Raw genomic sequence first — 18982 nt, forward strand, 5'->3', positions numbered from 1 at the left:
AGACTACATAAGTATCATATACAGTACTATAATTAATTTCATGAAATACAACTTCTGTAATGAAATAATTTTGCCCTCGTAAAAATTAAATGCCAATATGCCACAGCGTAAAAGGTTTAGACCTAAATATATTTATAGTATCATATGGGATGCCATTCTTAGGGCAAGGGGGATGGCGGCAACAAGGATAACCTGTTCAGTGTGACATTCAATGTATGCTCTAATGACCCTACCTGTTTTGGTAAATTTCAGGACAGATTATCAGTTTCATTAATGCAACCAGTTTCAAGTATTGACTTCTAGTCCTGTCGTGCGTACACTATCCGTAAATTTTATGGCCTGATGCAAATTACCTGAAGTTGAATTCATACCACAGATGAGCCTAGCCAGTGCCAGTGCCTTATCGAAGGTTTTTGAAGTCCCATAAGTCAGGTTATGGAATGAGATGAGTTGCATGGAGGTGAAGCCCCTTATAAGTAAGAAAGGATGACCTGGCACCTTGGGTTAGGCAAGTGGGTGTGTTTAAGTTAGGCTGCAACCCTGTGTTTCACTTTTACTGACTTTTCCCCCAACCAAAAATTTGACTTCACACCGTGGTCCCCCATTCTTTTTGTTTTCCAAGGAGGTTCTGTGCTTCTAAAAATATTTTGCTAAATAAGTCACATATGTCAGAAACACGCAATATCTTACGGTAGTTTGCAGAACGGCAGACGCACTTACTATTACTAGTAGTTGTGACTGATGCAACACAGCGAGTGGTGTCCACCACAAAAAGTACACGTCAATGTATGCAAGGGTGTACATTAGACTATAGTCCATTTCTTTTAGCGATGCATATTTGCACCGACTCGCAGCGGTGCCCTTTTAGCTCGGAAAAGTTTTGTGATCGCTGATTGGTTGGAATTATCTCGTACAACCAATCAGCGATCCGGAAACCTTTCCGAGCTAAAAGGGCACCGCTGCGAGTCTGTGCAAATATGCATCGCCAAAAGAAATGGACTATAGTGTATAACTCTCTGATTTGATAAGAAGGGAGTTGAACTTCTCATTAATCAAGACCGAACTGACCTGTGGTCGCCAATCTACAAACCTTCCACCAATCTGTGTAGAACACATCAATATTTAATCTGGGACTAGATGAAAATTAAAAGGAAAAATTACAGAAGTAACCAATAGTGTAATCCCTTTAGAGAAAGTAAGGTGTCCCTAGAGTATTTCTGAGGGGTTTTGAACAATAACTGTTGGAAACATGTATCCCTAACCACAAGCTAAGCCTGATAAAAAACATAGTTCTCAAGGAAAGCAAAACATGTGGATATGAACTAACATAAGTAATAAACAATCCCTTAAGAGAAAATCATATGTTCCTCATGTTTTGAATGATTTTGATTATGACAACTGTTGAAAAATGACAAATTCAAAGATAATTTGTATTTTTCCTAACCATACAAACCTTAGCTATTTACAGAGGGTTTACCTTTTAGCGCAGCTGAAATGACGAGCCAATAGTTTTAACGAGGGTTAATTACTCCCACGCTAGTTAGCGGGGGGTGAGGAAGGGTAGCTTGCTACCCCTCCCCCCTCCACACACCGGTGACTTGCTTCACTTCACTTAGAGGTAGGACTTGACTTGGGGGTCAGGGATGGCGGGCACATATGTGTAAATAGCTAAGGTTTGTATGGTTAGGAAAAATACAAATTATCTTCGAATTTGTCATTTGTTCCGTAACCGAAATACAAACCACGCTATTTACAGAGGGTGACTTACCCCTTAGGAAGGGTGGAAAGTCCCCAGCCTTACTGACTTCGGCTTGCCCGGGGGTTCGATCCCTCAGTGAGCAGCACTAGAGAGAGGGAGCCCCTGTACCTCACAAGTTCCTAGCATCGCTAGGAACGAGTGGCCTACATAAGCAGTGTGAGGAGGAGAGTGTGACTCGTCCTATGAAGTTGACCTTGAGACCTTCAGATAGGAATTCTAGGATAGGACGTTCCCCATACCACCTCGTCAGGGTATGGGAGACGCAACAGTATTAAGCTTAATACTAGGAGCACAAAGAAGCATGGGTTACCTGCAGAGGTCGAGGTCAGCTATGCGAGGACCAGGATGCTGCTTCCCCAAGAGAGGGGAGAATGAAGAAAGAAGTAAGGGTCAGACATACTCTTTCATTCACGCAGACTATGACCGGGTAACAACGCCCTCAACCTACTGCTACTTGTCCATAAAGGAGCCTGAGGTTAGACTAGCTGTTGTGCAGCCACCACAGGGCCGATAGAAAACGTATCGAGGCTCCTGTGGGTCATGTCTAGCAGGTAGTGGGCTGTGAAGGTCGTTTGACGCTTCCAGACCCCAGCTTGAAGTACCTGCGTCACAGAGAAGTTTCTCTTGAAGGCCAGGGATGTAGCAATACCCCTGACATCATGGGCCCGAGGGCGACGTGACGGAGGAGGGTCAGGATTCAGGGCATGGTGGATAACCCTTCGAATCCAAGCTGAGATGGTGTTCCTGGTGACCCTCCTCTTAGTCCTGCCTGTGCTCACAAACAAAGCTCGCACATGAGGACGGACTGCAGCCGTTCTCTTCAAGTAGTGCCTCAGACACCCCACTGGACATAGTAGCAGCTGGTCTGGGTCGCTTGTTACAGAATGGAGACTCGCGATCCTGAAAGAGTCGAACCGAGGATCCGGCACTCCAGGATTCTGAGTCTTGGCAACAAACTCAGGGACGAACCTGAACGTTACCTCCCCCCATCCCCTTGAATGGGCGATGTCGTACGAGAGACCATGAAGTTCACTAACCCGCTTGGCCGAAGCCAAGGCGAGTAGGAAAGCCGTCTTCCAAGACAGGTGGCGATCGGAGACCTGGCGTAATGGCTCGAAGGGAGGTCTCTTAAGAGACCTGAGGACTCGAACCACGTTCCAAGGAGGGGGTCTCACTTCCGACTGGGGGCAGGTAAGCTCATAGCTACGTATGAGTAAAGAGAGTTCTAGCGATGAAGAAATATCCACGCCCTTCAATCTGAAGGCCAAGCGATAGCCTTTCACTGCCGAGACAGAAAGGCGCATTTCTTCTCGCAGATACACGAGGAAGTTCGCTATTGCTGGAATAGTGGCATCGAGTGGAGAGATACCCCTTCCACGACACCAACCACAAAAGACTCTCCACTTTGCTTGGTTGACTCCCTCAGAGGACCTTCGCAGGTGCCGAGACATTCTCTCCGCAACCTGTTGCGAAAAGCCTCTCTCCGCGTGGAGACGCTGGATAGTCTCCAGGCGTGAAGCCGAAGCGAGGCTACGGCCCTGTGAGGGACGCCGGAGTGGGGTTGTCTGAGAAGCTCGTGTCGTGGAGGAAGCTCCCTTGGGAGTTCCGTCAGGAGTTGCAGAAGGTCCGGAAACCATTCCGCGTGATGCCATAGCGGAGCTACCAGAGTCATCGAACAGTTGACCGATAGTCTGGTCCTGTTGAGCACCCTTCTCATCAGACAGAACGGTGGGAAGGCGTACACGACGATGTTGTCCCACCATTGCTGGAAAGCATCTTGCCAGAGTGCCTTGGGGTCCGGGACTGGTGAGCAGTACAGGGGCAGCTTGAAGTTCTAGGCTGTCGCGAACAAGTCCACAGTCGGGGAACCCCACAAAGTTAGGACTTTGTTGGCTATCTAAGGATCCAAAGACCACTCGGTACTCACTATCTGCGAAGCCCTGCTCAGACTGTCGGCGAGCACATTCCTCTTGCCAGGAATGAAGCGAGCTGATAGTGTTATTGAGTGTGTTTCGGTCCACCTCAGAGTCTCTACTGCAAGATGGGATAGCTGTTGGGAAAAAGTGCCTCCCTGCTTGTTGATATAAGCCACTACCGTGGTGTTGTCGCTCATCACCACCACGGAGTGACCCGCCAGGGACCGTTGGAACTGCTAAAGAGCCAGAAAGACGGCCTTCAATTCTAGCAGGTTGATGTGTAGGCACTTTTCTGATTCTGACCAAAGGCCTGAGGCCCTCTGGTTCAGAACGTGCGCCCCCCACCCTTCTTTTGACGCGTCCGAAAACAGAGTCAATTCCGGGGGGAGGACGAGAAGACTTACTCCCTTCCGCAGGTTCTCGTCGGCCAGCCACCACCACAAGTCCGTCTGTTCCAGAGACCCCATTGGGATCAGAATGTCCGGGGAATCGGATCCTTGATTCCACCGGGACTTGAGCCGCCATTGAAGGGATCTCATCCTGAGGCGGCTGTTTGGAACCAGACGGGCCAGGGAGGATAGGTGGCCTAAGAGACGCAACCACGATTGGGCGGGGAGTTCTTTTCGCCTGAGGAAGGGTTCCGCCACCCTCCTCAGCCTTGCTATCCGGTCGTCTGATGGAAAGGCTTTGTGGAGATTGGTGTCTATTAGCATGCCTAGATAAACCAGTCGTTGGGACGGCTGCAGAGAGGCCTTCTCGAGGTTTACCACGATCCCCAGATCCTGGCAAAGATCCAGAAGCCTGTCTCGGTGCCGAAGAAGGGTCGACTCAGAGTCTGCTAGGATCAGCCAATCGTCCAGGTAACGAAGGAGACGAATGCCGTTCCTGTGCGCCCAAGATGAAATCATGGTGAACACTCTGGTGAACACCTGAGGAGCTGTGGAGAGACCGAAACACAGCATCTTGAACTGGTAGATCTTGTTGTCTAGGCAGAATCTCAGGTACTTCCTGGAAGACGGATTGATTGGGATCTGGAAGTACGCGTCCTTTAGATCCAGTGTGCACATGAAGTCTTGTGGTCTCACCGCAAGTCTGACCGTGTCTGCTGTCTCCATGCTGAACCGGGTTTGTTTGACAAACCTGTTCAGAGCTGAGAGATCGATGACGGGTCTCCAGCCTCCAGTAGCCTTCTTTACAAGAAAGAGTCGACTGAAGAAGCCTGAGGAGCCGTCCACGACCTCCTGGAGAAAACCCTTCTCGAGCATGGTCTCGACTTTGGCCTGAAGGGCCAGCCCCTTTGCCGATCCCGTGGCATAGGAGCTCAACGACACTGGATTCGCTGTCAGGGGAGGCTGAGATGTTGTGAACGGGACGCGATAGCCTTGGCCGATCACTGAGACCGTCCAAGCATCGGCCCCGTGTTGCTGCCACCTGCGGACGCAACGCTGAAGGCATCCCCCCACAGGTGGACATGCAGGGGGACTGCCACCCCTAGGAGTCTTGCCTCCCCTGGAGGACTTACCGCCCCTCTTGACCTTGGCTGGAAAGGGCTGGGGCTTAGACACCACCTTCTTAGCTGCTGGTGCCTGTTTGGGAGCCTTGCGAGGCTGTTGCTGCTGTTGTGGCGGGGCTGGAGGCTTATAGGGCCAAGTTGTAAGGGCCCTATGGAGGATGGAGTCCGTGCTGGATTTCCTCCACCTCTCAGCCGTTCGCTCCATGTCTTGAGGCTCAAACAGGCTCTCCCCCAGAAGGGAAGCATGTCGGAGCCTACACACATCTACGGCGGGGACCTTCGGATGGAATCTCTCGGACACAGCATCGCGATGCTTCAACACCGAGTTGGCCCACAGGGTGGTAACCTGGTGCGCCAAAAACTCGATGGAGCGGGTGCCCGAGAGCAAGAAGGTCTCTAGGGCCTTCCTATTGGTCTCCTTGGACAAGTCCTCCGATCGCAATAGGATGCCCAGAGATCCTAGCCAAAAGTCCAGCCACGAAGTGGCCTGCATGGCACACTTAGCGACCTTCTCGTGGCTAAGGATCTCTGCCGCCGAGAACGACACCTGCCGGGCAGAGAGTTTCTCAAGGGGAACTCCCTTCGCCAGCTCTTCCACAGAGTGATGGAGAGGAAGAGCGAGGTTGTGCTCACCCAGGATCTCGAAATACCTCCTCTGCCGAAGACGAGGAGGAGGGATGAGCTTGTTCCCGGCAGTGGAACGACTGGAGGAGGCAAGAAGTGCGAGCTCAGCGTTGGCCCTATCCCTGGCACTCTTTAGCCCCCGAGACCAGGGCAGAGCCGCACTGGTCTTAGGGGCCTTCCGAACGTCAAACACTTCATCCAAAATCGTGTCTTTGCCTTCACGGGGGGCGATGACTGGATCCATAAGCCCGTTAAGTTGCCTTATCAGGCTTAGGAGGCTCTTATCAGCCACTCGTCTAGGTACATGGAGGCCCTGATTCTCCTCGAATGCAACATGCTTGCTACATTCAGCATGATCTTGGTGAATAATAGAGGAGCCGTGCTGAGACCGAAACATAGGGCTCTGAATTGAAAGACCTTGTTTCCGTCCATGAATCTCGGATAACGTCTGCAGCTAGGATGCATTGGAATATGGAGGTCTAATGAGACCATCCAATCGCCCTTCCTTACCGCCGCAAGAACTGTCTTCTGAGTCTCCATCGTAAACATCATGTTCTGGACGTAACCATTTAGAACACTTACGTCCAGAACCAGTCTCCATTCCCCCGAACTCTTGGGAACTAAGAAAAGTCAGTTGTAAAACCCCGGAGATGTTAAATCTTGCACTTCCTCTATTGCTCGTTTCTCTAGTAATGAGACATCTGAAGTCGCATGGCTTGCTTCTTCGGTCCCTCCCTGTATTTGGACGAAAGATCCACCGGATCTGTGACTAATGGACGAATTGATAGGAATGGGATCTTGTAACCCTCCTTTAACAATTGGATGGACCAGGGGTCCGCTCCATTCCTCTCCCAGGCCTACTGCTGTCTGAAGGATCGGGCAGTCAGACTCTACCTCGGCCGGTCTTGGTTCCTCTGCTCCTAGGTTTCCTACCGTCTGGTTTGAAAGAACCCCTTTCGGTAGGTTTACCACGAAAGGACTGAGAAGGTCGTACCCCAGAAGAACTTTCCTTAGGTTTACGAGATGAAAAGGCAGAAGGTAAAACTTTCCTGGCCGTATTGGCCACCAAGTCATGAGTGGCCCTCTGGGTGAGAGCAGTGGTAACTTCCCCTACCAACTCTTGTGGAAATAGAGTAGCTGATAAAGAAGCGAATAGTAGCTCCGATTTCTGGTAAGACGAAACTCCCGACGAGAGAAAGGAACACATAGTAGCCCTCTTCTTAATGATCCCAGCTGTGAACAGAGCAGCTAACTCGTTAGAGCCATCCCTTACACCTTTGTCCATGCAGGACATCAAATGAATAAGGCTACTAGTATCTGTGCCTTTCATTTTGGAGACCCTCTTGCTTAAGGCTCCCAAAGACCAGTCTAGATAATTTAGGACCTCAAAGGCCCTGAACAAAACCTTAAGTAAATGGTCAAACTCTGGCAATGACCACCATACCTTTGTTTTTCTTAAGGCCAGACGACGAGAAGAATCCACCAAACTCGAGAAATCTCCCTGGGTAGAAGAAGGAAATCCCAAGCCCAGCACTTCACCAGTCTCGTACCAAACACTGGATTTAGAGGCCAATCTTGCGGGTGGAAAAGCAAAGGCCGTTTTGCCAATAGATCTCTTTGAATCCATCCAAGAACCCATTAACTTCAAGGCTTGTTTAGAAGAGCGTGAAAGTACCATCTTAGTATAAACAGGCACTTTAGATGCTTTCCCTAAGATAAATTCCGATGGAGGAGAACGAGGGGCCACAGGGGTAAAATGTTCAGGAAAAAGGTCTGTGAGAATTAACATCAATTTCCTAAGATCAACAGCATGTTGATAATGTTTATCTTCTTCATTCTCAGAAACGGCTTCTAATGGTTCGTCCACGTCAGAATTCTCTTCAAGTTCATCTTCTGGCAGTGCAGCAACTACTGCAGCCTGAACCGAAGGATCAAAGTCTGAATGAGACCGCTTGCCATGATCAATAATTTTTTCCAACTGAAGCGGAGGGGTTGAAGTTGACTGGTGTGTGACGCCATGGATGGGTTGACGCTCGACGTCAATGATTAACTGCTGTGTGTCATCACGTGGACGCCTAGCGTCCGCTTGCTGTTGAATGGAACGACACTTGGTGTCAGGAGTCAACTGCCGAATGTCGCCGCGTGGACGCCTAGCGTCCGCTTGCTGTTAATGCCGACGCTCTATGCCATCATGAATAGACTGATGATGGCCGTCCCGTGGATGCCTAGTGTCCACTTGCTGTTGACGCTGATGCTTCATAGCGTCAAAAGTCGACTGCTGAGAATCGTCACAGTGACACATTGCGTCCACTTGCCGACGCCGGCGCTCCTCGTCACGTTCGGAAGCAGATTTTTGCTTGGCAACAACTCTCTGACGTGACTCATCTAAATTAACCTGCTATTGAACACTGCGAATGGGAGACCGCCTGTGCGATAACACGTCAGCACTAGAGACCACAGGCCGCCTGTGCGACAACTGGTCTGACGCCCAACCGCACTGCCAACTGCAGGTTAAAAAGACTGCATGAACGACGAGAGTTGTTGTTTCATGTCCAAAAGCATAGACCACCTAGGATCGTTAGACTTTAACACATTCGACTCCTTTTCTAAAGGGATATCAATATCACTATCACCACGCTTTTCGGGTGACGACAGCCAGTCTGAAGGCAGTGGCGGAGCATGAATAGTAACATCAGCAACAGGCAAGAACTCTGAATCGGACTGTAAGTCATCGACACATACGCCATGGTCGGAGCGTTTCGCAGGCGTGCAAGTGTCGAGAGAATGGAAACGCTCAGGCGTATCCCAAGTACTACAGCCTGGTCGTGGAAGCGATTCGTGACGCTGGCTAACCGCGTGCGATATTTTGAGCGGTCTGGACGCGTGACGCCAGTATTCACTATCCGAATCTTCATCGGAGGACAGTGATAACCTACCAACCTCATCATTCCTACGATGAGGGTGAATGACCTGTGCTACGGCAGCAGGAATGTTCGAGTGGACGTCTGTACAATTGATGACGCTTCTCGTTCCCTTTTGCCGTCCGACATTACTTCTCCCACGGGTTCGGGAGCTCGAAAGAGGTCGTAGGCTGGGCGAACGACAAGATCATACAGACGCACCCTCCACAACGCTGAACACATTCGAAACATTTTCCACATTTCCGCTAGAATCACGATTTTTCCGTACCCTGATTTCGGAAAAAATCTGATTCCTATCCACCGCTAAAGACTCCACTTTTTCACCAAGAGCCTGAATAGCGGTAAACATGTCCTTCAAAGAAGGTTCCTTCAGTTGCTGATCTACCACTATGGAAGAAGGAATTGGATCACTAACATTAGGCAAGGTTCTATCAACAGAGCGTGATGAACTACGCCTAACCCTGTCCCTCTCTAATCTCTTAACATAACATTCATATGTTACTCATTCATTTTCTGTTCATGAAAAACATTCATTACAGTACACCGATCCCCAAAAGAACATGGTTTTCCCCTACATTTAATGCAAACATTGTGTGGGTCTATAAAACCTTTAGGGAGTCGAGTACGATGCTCTTCACTAACACACTTACGAATTACAGGGGAGGAGTCGGCCATATTGAAAAGTTAAGAGAAAGACCAACAACATAAAAACAAAGGTTAAATTAATAATTATAACCCCAAACCAAAAATTTTCAAGAATAAATGAAACAGAAAACAATTAGGAGATAGCCCAAACTCAAAAAATTTTGTACATCACCAAATAACGTCCAAACAGAGTAATAAAGCGAGAGCGAATTTCCAATATGACAGCCGGCTATGACGGCAGAAAAGATCTGAGGCTTGTGGGTATAGTTCTACCTGTGGTACCGCGAAGGCGCTGGTGTACACCTGGCATATCTACGATAACGCGCGAGATTTTGAACAGACCAGGTCTTGGTGAGGGAGCCTATGGTTGAATAAATGGGGAATCATAGGGTATAAGGACAGCTGTTGTCGGGGCTGGACTAGGGTTTCCAGCATCCCATTTAACTGGGACATGTCCCAGATTTGATTATTTTGTCCCATTTTGTATCAACCATTCTATTACACCTTCATATTATATTTTTACTCTTAATAAATATTTTCTCCTTGAAACTTTGTATGATGGAATTGCATGAACAATATTCAAATAAGTTAATTTTTTACCAGTACTTATTCAGCATTCCAGCTCATAATGCTAATGTTGAGCATGTATTTTCACTCATGAATATCTGGTGAACTGATGAGTGGAATAAATTGGGTGCGGCTTCTGTTGAAGCTATCTTACAATGCATCTGGAGCCCTAATTTTCAATGAAAAGAGTTTTATAAGCGGGTGCTATAAAAGAACCTATTGAAAAAATGCAAAATCATTATTGAAATATAATCTAAGAATAAAGTTAAAATTCAATTTTCGTTCATGTCAATTTCTGATTTTCATCTACTGTATACTGTACTCATATGCTCCAAATGAAAAGAAAGTTGGTTTAGTTTCCTTGTTGTCTGTATTGATTAATAATCTCCAAAAATATTCCTTTTTTTATTGTTTGCATTAAGAATTTTCAAAATTATTCTCCTTTTGTTTTCTAAATACCACATTAAAATTCTTGCTTTATGTTTTTCACTTACGTGATAATTATCTCTTATGTTTTATAACACGATGACCTGGCTGTATTTGTTGGTATAAATTTACATACTGCATAAGGTGAGAATTTACAAATATCGCAGATTTCTAATCTTGTAATCTGGCAACCCTAGGTTGGACAGGTTTCGAGCAGATAAACACAATTGATTAACTAAATTAAGGCCTCTGAGCTACCCTTTGTACACTTTAGATATCAATACCGAACACAGAACATTGAGAAGCAGCTGTGTAAAATTGTTTACGAGTACAGTTATGATATGATTTCCCATCAAGAGCATGCCGCATTTCAACGTTATTAAATACTGTAGTTTTTTATTCTATCAATCAAATAAACTGAAGGATTCAAGTTATCAAATGAATCACTGGTAAAAAGGACAAACTAGGTTGCTCTCAGAGGTATATATTGCCTTCTTTGCACCATAATTTATGCTCCCATCCCCCAGCTTGAATCTTTTGGTATCAATTGCATAAAAAATGCTATCGGGCAATAGTCCAAGTCTAGTGGGGATCCCACTGGATCGTTTCAAATCACCCACATCCACCAATTAATTCAGAAGTTTGCCGCTAAAACGAAATCTAGGAACTGCGGGATCGAAAAAAATCGTGTCAAGGGATTGAACTCGGCCGACTTACAAAACGTTAGGTTAATTTGGGTAAAAGTAGGTTTTTGGGACAAGCTTAAACTTCCTTATAACTTTTAAAATTGATTCTATTTATGGGGGAAGTTGTTATTTAAGTTTTTATTTATCATCGTCTGAAATATGATAACATGAAACTAGTTTTACAATTTACGAAATATGATGTGGTGCTACCTTGCCATGAATTAAGCCAACTGGGAAACGAATAAAGGATTGAGATAAGTCTTAGTGTAAACTAAGGTTATGGCACTCTCGAGGGGGTAGCAGCCCCTGGTAGATAAGTATATGGCTCCTAGGTTAGGTTATGTGAGGAACCTTAGGTTAGGTGGTCTTCTAGTGTTTATTTCCCAGAGACTAAACTTTCTCCCCTAACCTAACCTACAAGCCATGTCCTTACCTACTTACCTAATGGGGGGGGGGGGGGGGGCTAACGCCTCCTACGACCCTGCCATCGTATTCTATGTTAGCTGTAATTAAACACAGGTGGCCGCTATCATACATACACACCTTGTTTCCCATTTAAAGTGTGTTTTTCAGTCATAACTTTGGGAATTCTACACACGGTCTGCCCAAGCAATCTAGAAATGCTCCCAATTTTCACTCTATACATGGTTGTGATAGGGCTGGAAGTAAGGAATTATGCTGGTCTGTCAGTCTACATACACGTTTAATGTCCTATGCACCAACGACTGAATGAAAGTAAAACACAATTGAATTACGTGGGGAAGATAATCAAGCACTCTTGATGGCATGAAAGTGAATATATAGTAACTTTATATATCAGAGGGTTGGATTCAGACATTAAAATAAGGAGGGTAAGTAACAAAACACTAATCACTTAATGTCAACAAGGATTCTTAATTTTTTTCCACCATTATAAATCCAATTTTATTTCCATTCCATTGTTAAAACTAGGGGTTCATTACCCTCTACTCGAAATTTGGATATTAATATATTCTACATAAAGTGGCTATCTAAATAAATCACAATATACCCGAAAAAAAAGACGAAGAAATATTGAAATATTCACCAATGATAGTATGAAAACCTTCGGTATTTATTCTAGATTCGACACAATTATACATAGTTTTTAATATTATACTGATGCTATACTTACATTTACGTCTCAAAATACCAGTTGAGTGTTGAATAAATCCTGTCAAAATATTTCACAGAGAAATCCAGCTGAAAAACAAGTCTTCTTTATACGAGTCCATCACAACAATGGACGAACCCATTTTCTTTCGGCCGACGTAAACAAAAGATTCTTCTTCTGTTAAAGTTATCTACATAATTTGGAATCAATAGACAGATATTTAGTCACTCGGAGAGGAAATAGTACTGTAGATGCCGTGAAATTCATAGAAACAGTTAGAAAATGTGGCTGATAAATATAAAAATAACAATTTATATCCACTGGTCGGTAATTCATAGTTAGTACAGTATATGAGCAGGGAACGTATGCGACTGGAATGTCCCATATTTATGACATTTGTCCTGTGTAAACCATCCACTTTTGTCCAGTATTTTCCATATATATATATATATATATATATATATATATATATATATATATATATATATATATATATATATATATATTATATATATAATAAATGTCCTATTCTGAATTCATCACATATGCTCAAACCAAACACCATCTCTTTAGAGAAGTTGAATCCAGTGCAAAACGTGAGAAAAGAAAAATTACATACTATCAACGAGGAAAATCATTTTAACAAGGATTGTGGAAAGGCTTTCAGTGTATTTTATTGTCCGATATCTATTCAATACATCATGGCAAGCCACTTCAATTATATCCTTTAAAGTTGCAAAACATGCTCGATTGCAATATTATAATGCTTTGATACATGTAATGAACAGCTGATTGTAACAAAATCTACAATGAAGAGTTAATGAAGTAGGTTCTGGATAACCTGGACTCAGCTGACGACTTTGGGCTGCACCACTGTGCATAATATCACGTAAATTGTGTATCTACGTTGTTAAAATACCTCTCTAATCAAGGAAAATCGACAAAATACGAATTACAGCCATGCATTTCTTTCATTATCTTAGCTCGATATCGTATCTATTTGAATATCGAATATTAGCCCCATGTAACTGGCTTGTAGGGGACTGTTTATATATTTTGAAGGGAAAAACATAACTCTAATTCCCTTAAACCCACCCACCCCAACGCATAAATTATCAAAACTTTCTCATGATGACACAATCCAGTCCTCTTTTTTACTATAACTTCCTCAGCTGTGATTGGTTGTTGCCTTTGTTTACTATAGCCTCAAACGCACACACACACACACACACACACACACACACACACACACACTAACATCGTAACCAGAACGGTCAATTTATTCCTTCGAAGGATTTAGTTTCTTCTCTATATAAGCTTGATAAAATAATAGAATTCATTTGAATATAAAATATTAGCCACAAGTTACTCAATACCTCTCTCAAACCAGCAAGCATAAATTATTCAATAATTTAGACAAACTTTAAAGTTCACCCTACTCCTTATGACGTCACAGAGACGTAATTTTTTTTTTCATTAAGAATAATTATTTGGTATTTAGAATTTATTCCTGCGATAAAATATATCAAAACATCTTATAATGGACTGCCTCTATATATTTTGATGAAAATATATCAATAATTCCATTAAAAGCAAAAATTTTTTCAGCTTCGTCCCGTAAGCTACAGCGTCTCGGGGCAGTTTTACGGAAATTCGGACAGATTTTTCAAACAGCAACTCATAAGTCCCCGGAACTCTCTCTTGTCGGGATAGTCCAGTCCTCTGATTGGCTGTATCTTCTCATTTGTGATTGGTTGTTTCCTTTGTTTACAAATTACATACATACACACCTAACATCGTAGCCAGAACTCAATTAATTATTCCTTTGAAAATGGTGTATTTATTTGACTTACGCATTTTAAAAAGATTCATTATCTATTTAATTAGTAAATCTATTATATTTTAAGTATGTTTTTATATAAATTGTAATTTTTTTAGCTTGAATTTATCTACAATAAGTATAGATATTTAACCTCTACCCAGTTATATTCATTCATAAAATACGAGTTCCTATGACGTCACCTACAACAACCAATCACAGCAGAGGATGAATCAGCCAATGAGACGCCAGACATTTCCCGCTAAGGAAACATAAAGTGAGAGGGTTCCTCTAACTTATGGGCTGCTGTTGACAAAAAAGTCAAATTCACCGGAGATATCTTTCACACGCTCTAGTTAATGGGGCTTTTTTCTTTCCTTTTATACATAACATCATTAATGATACTTAAGATCTATTTTATTAGTAAATAAATGATTGTTTTGAGTTTATTTCCATGAAATTTCGTTTTCAAGTCATTCACTAAAATGTGTATACTGCTGGCTCAATTTATGACAACAATATTTTCTAATAAAGAATATGTTTTGGTAATCATTTGTTCAATTACATTATACTAGAAATGTAACAAAATACGAATTAAAGTTGCGCAATTTCTTCACTGAAAGCTAAAACTCATCGTAATCTTGATGACGTCACAATGACGTATTTCAAAGATTTTAGTAATCAGAACCTATTCCTCTCATCAAATATATTATTAAAACATCTTATAAGAGACTGACCCCTATATATTCTGAATAAAATATATCTTTAATTCCCTTAAAACAAAAATATTCATCTCCGTCTCCATTGCTAAAATTCGGGAAAGTTTCTCTTACGTCATATCATAAGGCTCCGATACTAGCTCTTGGCGGGATATTCCAGTCCTCTGATTGGCTGTATCTTCTCATCTGTGATTGGTTGTTTCCTTTGGTTACAAATTACATATACACAGCTCGGGAACATCATCGTAGCCAGAACCCAGTTCATTAATCCTTCGAAAATTACATATTTATTTAACTTACTCATTCGAAAAATATCTTTTATCTATTTTATTAACAAATTGATTATATTTCCAGTTTGTTTTTATATGAACTGTAATTTCTTAGCTGTAATTTATCTAAAATAAGTATAGGTATTCTACTTCTCACCAGTTAAATCCATTCATGAAATGAGATTATATGACGTCACATACAACCAATCACAGCAGAGGATGAATCAGCCAATGAGACGCCAGACATTTTCCGCTAAGGAAACAAAGTGAGAGTACCCCAATATTCCCAGATTATTTTTCTAGACTCAGGTTATCAGCGTTCATATTGCATGCGTTGCAGGGGCGGACCCTCTGGAAAGTACCCCAATATTCCCAGATTATTTTTCTAGACTCAAATTTACCAGCGTTCATATTGCATGCGTTGCAGGGGCGGACCCCCTGGAAAGTACACCAATAACAGGGCAGGTTATTAGTCTTGTTCACAAGGGGGGAAGGAGGTGGCTGGGCTGCTGTTGACGAAAAAGTTAAATTCACCAGCGATATTTCGTTCTACACGCCCCAGTTACTGGATCTTTTTACAATTTATTTATAATGATTTTTTTTTATAAATACAGCAATAATATTTAAGATCCATTTTATTAGTAAATTTTTGCTTTGAGTTTGTTTCCATAAAATTTCGTTTTCATCTGGAATATGTATACTGCTGGCTTAATTGCCTAATTCCTAATAAACATAAATATGATTTGGTAATCATTTGTTCAATTACATTATACAAGAAATGTAACAAAATACGAATTTAAGTTGCGCAATTTCTTCACTTAAAAGCTACTAAAACTCATCGTACTCTTAATGACGTCACAATGACGTATTTTAAAGATTTTCGTAATCAGATCTATTCCTCTCAGAGACTATGTTATTAAATCATCTTATAAGAGACCGACCCTTTATATTCTGAATAAAATTTATATTTAATTCCCTTGAACAATAAAATATTCAGTTCTCTCCATTGCTAAAATTCGGGCAGGTTGCTCTTTGCTCTTACGTCATATCATAAGACGCGGAAAATTACTGTTCTCTGATTGGCCAAATCTCCCTCAGCTGTGATTGGCGGTTCACTTCAGTTATAAGAGCTTAACACAAACACGCCTCTAACATCGTAGCCAAAATCAAAGTCAAGTATTCCTTCGAATGTGACATATTTATTCAATTTATACACTTCAACACGATCCATTATCTATTAATTATGTAATTGATAATAATTTTCATTCAATTTCTAGATAAATTGTAATTTTCAGTCAAATTTTAACTGTAATAAGTATAAGTTTTCCACTCATTAAAAATACGACTTCATGACGTCATACCCAGCCACCAATCACGGCTGAGAAAGAATCGGCCAATGAGACGTCAGATATTTCCCGCTAAAAATGCATAAGGTGAGAGGGTTCCTCTGAGTTATGGGGTGCTGTTGACGAACGAGTTAAATTTTCGCGAGGCATTTTGTTCAAACGCTCTAGCTAAGTAGTCCGTTCCTCTGACTTTTATTATATGCTATTTACGGAAGAGTTAAATTCACGAGCGTTATTCAATTTAAGCGCTCTAGCTAAGAGTTTTTTTTTTATTCTAATTCATTATAACGATATTTAAGTAGCATGAGAAGAATATATTCTTATTTCTTATATCTTTTAGATATCATTCAATCTTTATCAAATACATATAGGCTTTTCCCTTTAGTAATTAACCTATTTTTTTAGGAGTTCGTAACGCATGTATGATTTTCATACATTTTTTTCATTATCATTATCTTTATCATGGATTATTTTGTGATAATGTTGAGAATTTTCCGTTCATATTGATTGATTTTATGTCAACAAATAAAAAAACTACCTCAAGTGATTAGTCCAAAAAGAATACATGGTAAATAGCAATGTATAGTCTATGTATAGACCTGAATTTTCTTTTAATATTTCTGTTTTGCTTTAATTATTAAAACAATGGCTTAAATACCGAATAAGTGGTCTTATCAGCGAAAAAAAAACACATTCAGAATTTAGAGAACTTACAAAGAGCCCATATAAAGCCAAGATACCTACATATTTAAAGGTTTAAAGGCCGCTCATGAATGACAGAGACAAGGGACAGTGACATTGGCCTAGCAAGCAGGACAATGCCCTAGACTGACCATATATACGCATGATCAGCACCCAAACTAGGACCAGGGAGGGCCAGGCAATGACTGCTGATGACTCAGCAGATAGACCTATAGGTTCCCCAAAAGCCCCTAACCTTAGCTCACAAGGATGGTAAGGTTGCAGACACTAATGGCACTAACAATTCTGAGCGGGACTCGAATCCCAGACTGGCAAACCCCAGGCAGAGACGTTACCAATCAGGCCAAGACAACCCTATAATTAATACATTTGTATCTGTATGTTTGTAACTCCCAGATATAATTTGATTATATCTACAATGTCTTGGATGTCTCATACACAGGGTGACCAGATTTTTAAAATTCAAATAAGGGACACCTTTCAAGGTTGTGGCGGTCGATGTAGTAATGTCCCAGACTGTTAAACGCATAACTGGGGTTAGAGTCCCGCTCAAGCTTGTTAGTTCCTTTGGTCACTGTAACCTCACCATCCTTGTGAGCTAAGAATGGGGGCTTTTGGGGAAGCCTAAAGGTCCGTCTGCTGAGTCATCAGCCTGGGTGGAGAGGGGCTTGGGAGCTGATCATGTGTATATAAAGTCAGTCTCTAGGACATTGTCCTGCTTGATTGGGCAATGTCACTGTCCTTTACCTTTGCCATTCATCGGGTAGTTTACTGTAGAAATACAACTTACGTGAAGTGATACAGCGCGAAGTCCTCAGCTGTGTTCAGTTTGCCCAGGACCTACTTCGTTCGTTTTAGATCGCCTTGCCTATAGCAAGACACGTAAGTGAATGAGCTGTGCAAGAGTAGCCTCCCAGAGGTAAGCCAAGGATCAGCGGACGAGGATCGAAAAAAGGAAGTTACTTACAAGGCGGGTGGACCTACTTACACTTACTTCATTCTGGTAACTTATCAGGCTAATCAACCAACGTCCTGATAGATTTATTTGAATAAACCAGGAGAGAGAGAGAGAGAGAGAGAGAGAGAGAGAGAGAGAGAGAGAGAGAGAGAGAGAGAGAGAGAGAGAGAGAGAGAGAGAGAGAGAGAGCTGACGACGTGTAAACAAAATCAGTCTACAAGGAAATGAAAACAAACACTCTTCTAGAGTGATGCCAAACTATATCAAAACATTTTCACCAATGTAACACTTGCTTTCAAATATATGATGTTCAGGTAAGCAGAGAGAGTCAAGTCAAAGTCAAAGTAAAAAACCTTTATTCCATTATAAAATGGTTATTCTGTGAGAGAGAGAGATTACAAATTAGATGCAGTTGTGGACATTACTAACCTACGAAAGAATAATTGCTATGTCTTTGCTTCACTTAACAACGAAAACCAGGCAACTGCGTGATTAATTTCATTAATCCAAATTTTCCTTATATTATATTATATTATATTACTTGCTAAGCTACTACCCCTAGTTGGAAAAGCGGGATGCTATAAGCACAAGGGCTCCAACAGAGAAAGTAGCCCAGTGAGGAAAGGAAATAAGGAAAAACTACAAGAGAAATTTAAGAGCAATAATAACATTAAAATAAATCTTTCATATATAAACTATAAAAACTTGAAAATAGCTAGAGGATAAAAAACTTCAAAGTTAAAAGAAAAGAATCATGATAATATTTTGTGCTCGAGTGTACCCTCCAGCAAAAGATCTCTAACCCAAGACAGTAGAAGACCATTGTACAGAGGCTATGCTCTACCCAAGACTAGAGAATAATGGTTTGATTTTGGAGTATCCTTCTCCAAGAAGAGCTACTTACCATAGGTGTTAAATACTTCTAAAATGGGGTTTCTCTCGAAATTTTGTTGATACGTTGTTTGTGTAGCCTATAATTT

The 18982-nt window shown here is 42.3% G+C and overlaps 1 protein-coding gene across 1 annotated transcript in view; it reads right to left on the reverse strand.

The window, feature by feature from the left end:
- LOC137647158 (zinc finger protein 665-like) overlaps positions 1-12360 on the reverse strand; it is a 59387-nt gene extending 47027 nt beyond the window's left edge. Inside the window, exon 1 of the mRNA XM_068380437.1 lies at positions 12211-12360. The gene's annotated coding sequence lies outside the window, so the exon portion shown is untranslated. The remainder of the gene's footprint in view (positions 1-12210) is intronic.
- Positions 12361-18982: the final 6622 nt, after the last annotated feature.

This window comes from Palaemon carinicauda, chromosome 9 (genome assembly GCF_036898095.1).
Source record: "Palaemon carinicauda isolate YSFRI2023 chromosome 9, ASM3689809v2, whole genome shotgun sequence".
NCBI classification, from domain to species: domain Eukaryota; kingdom Metazoa; phylum Arthropoda; class Malacostraca; order Decapoda; family Palaemonidae; genus Palaemon; species Palaemon carinicauda.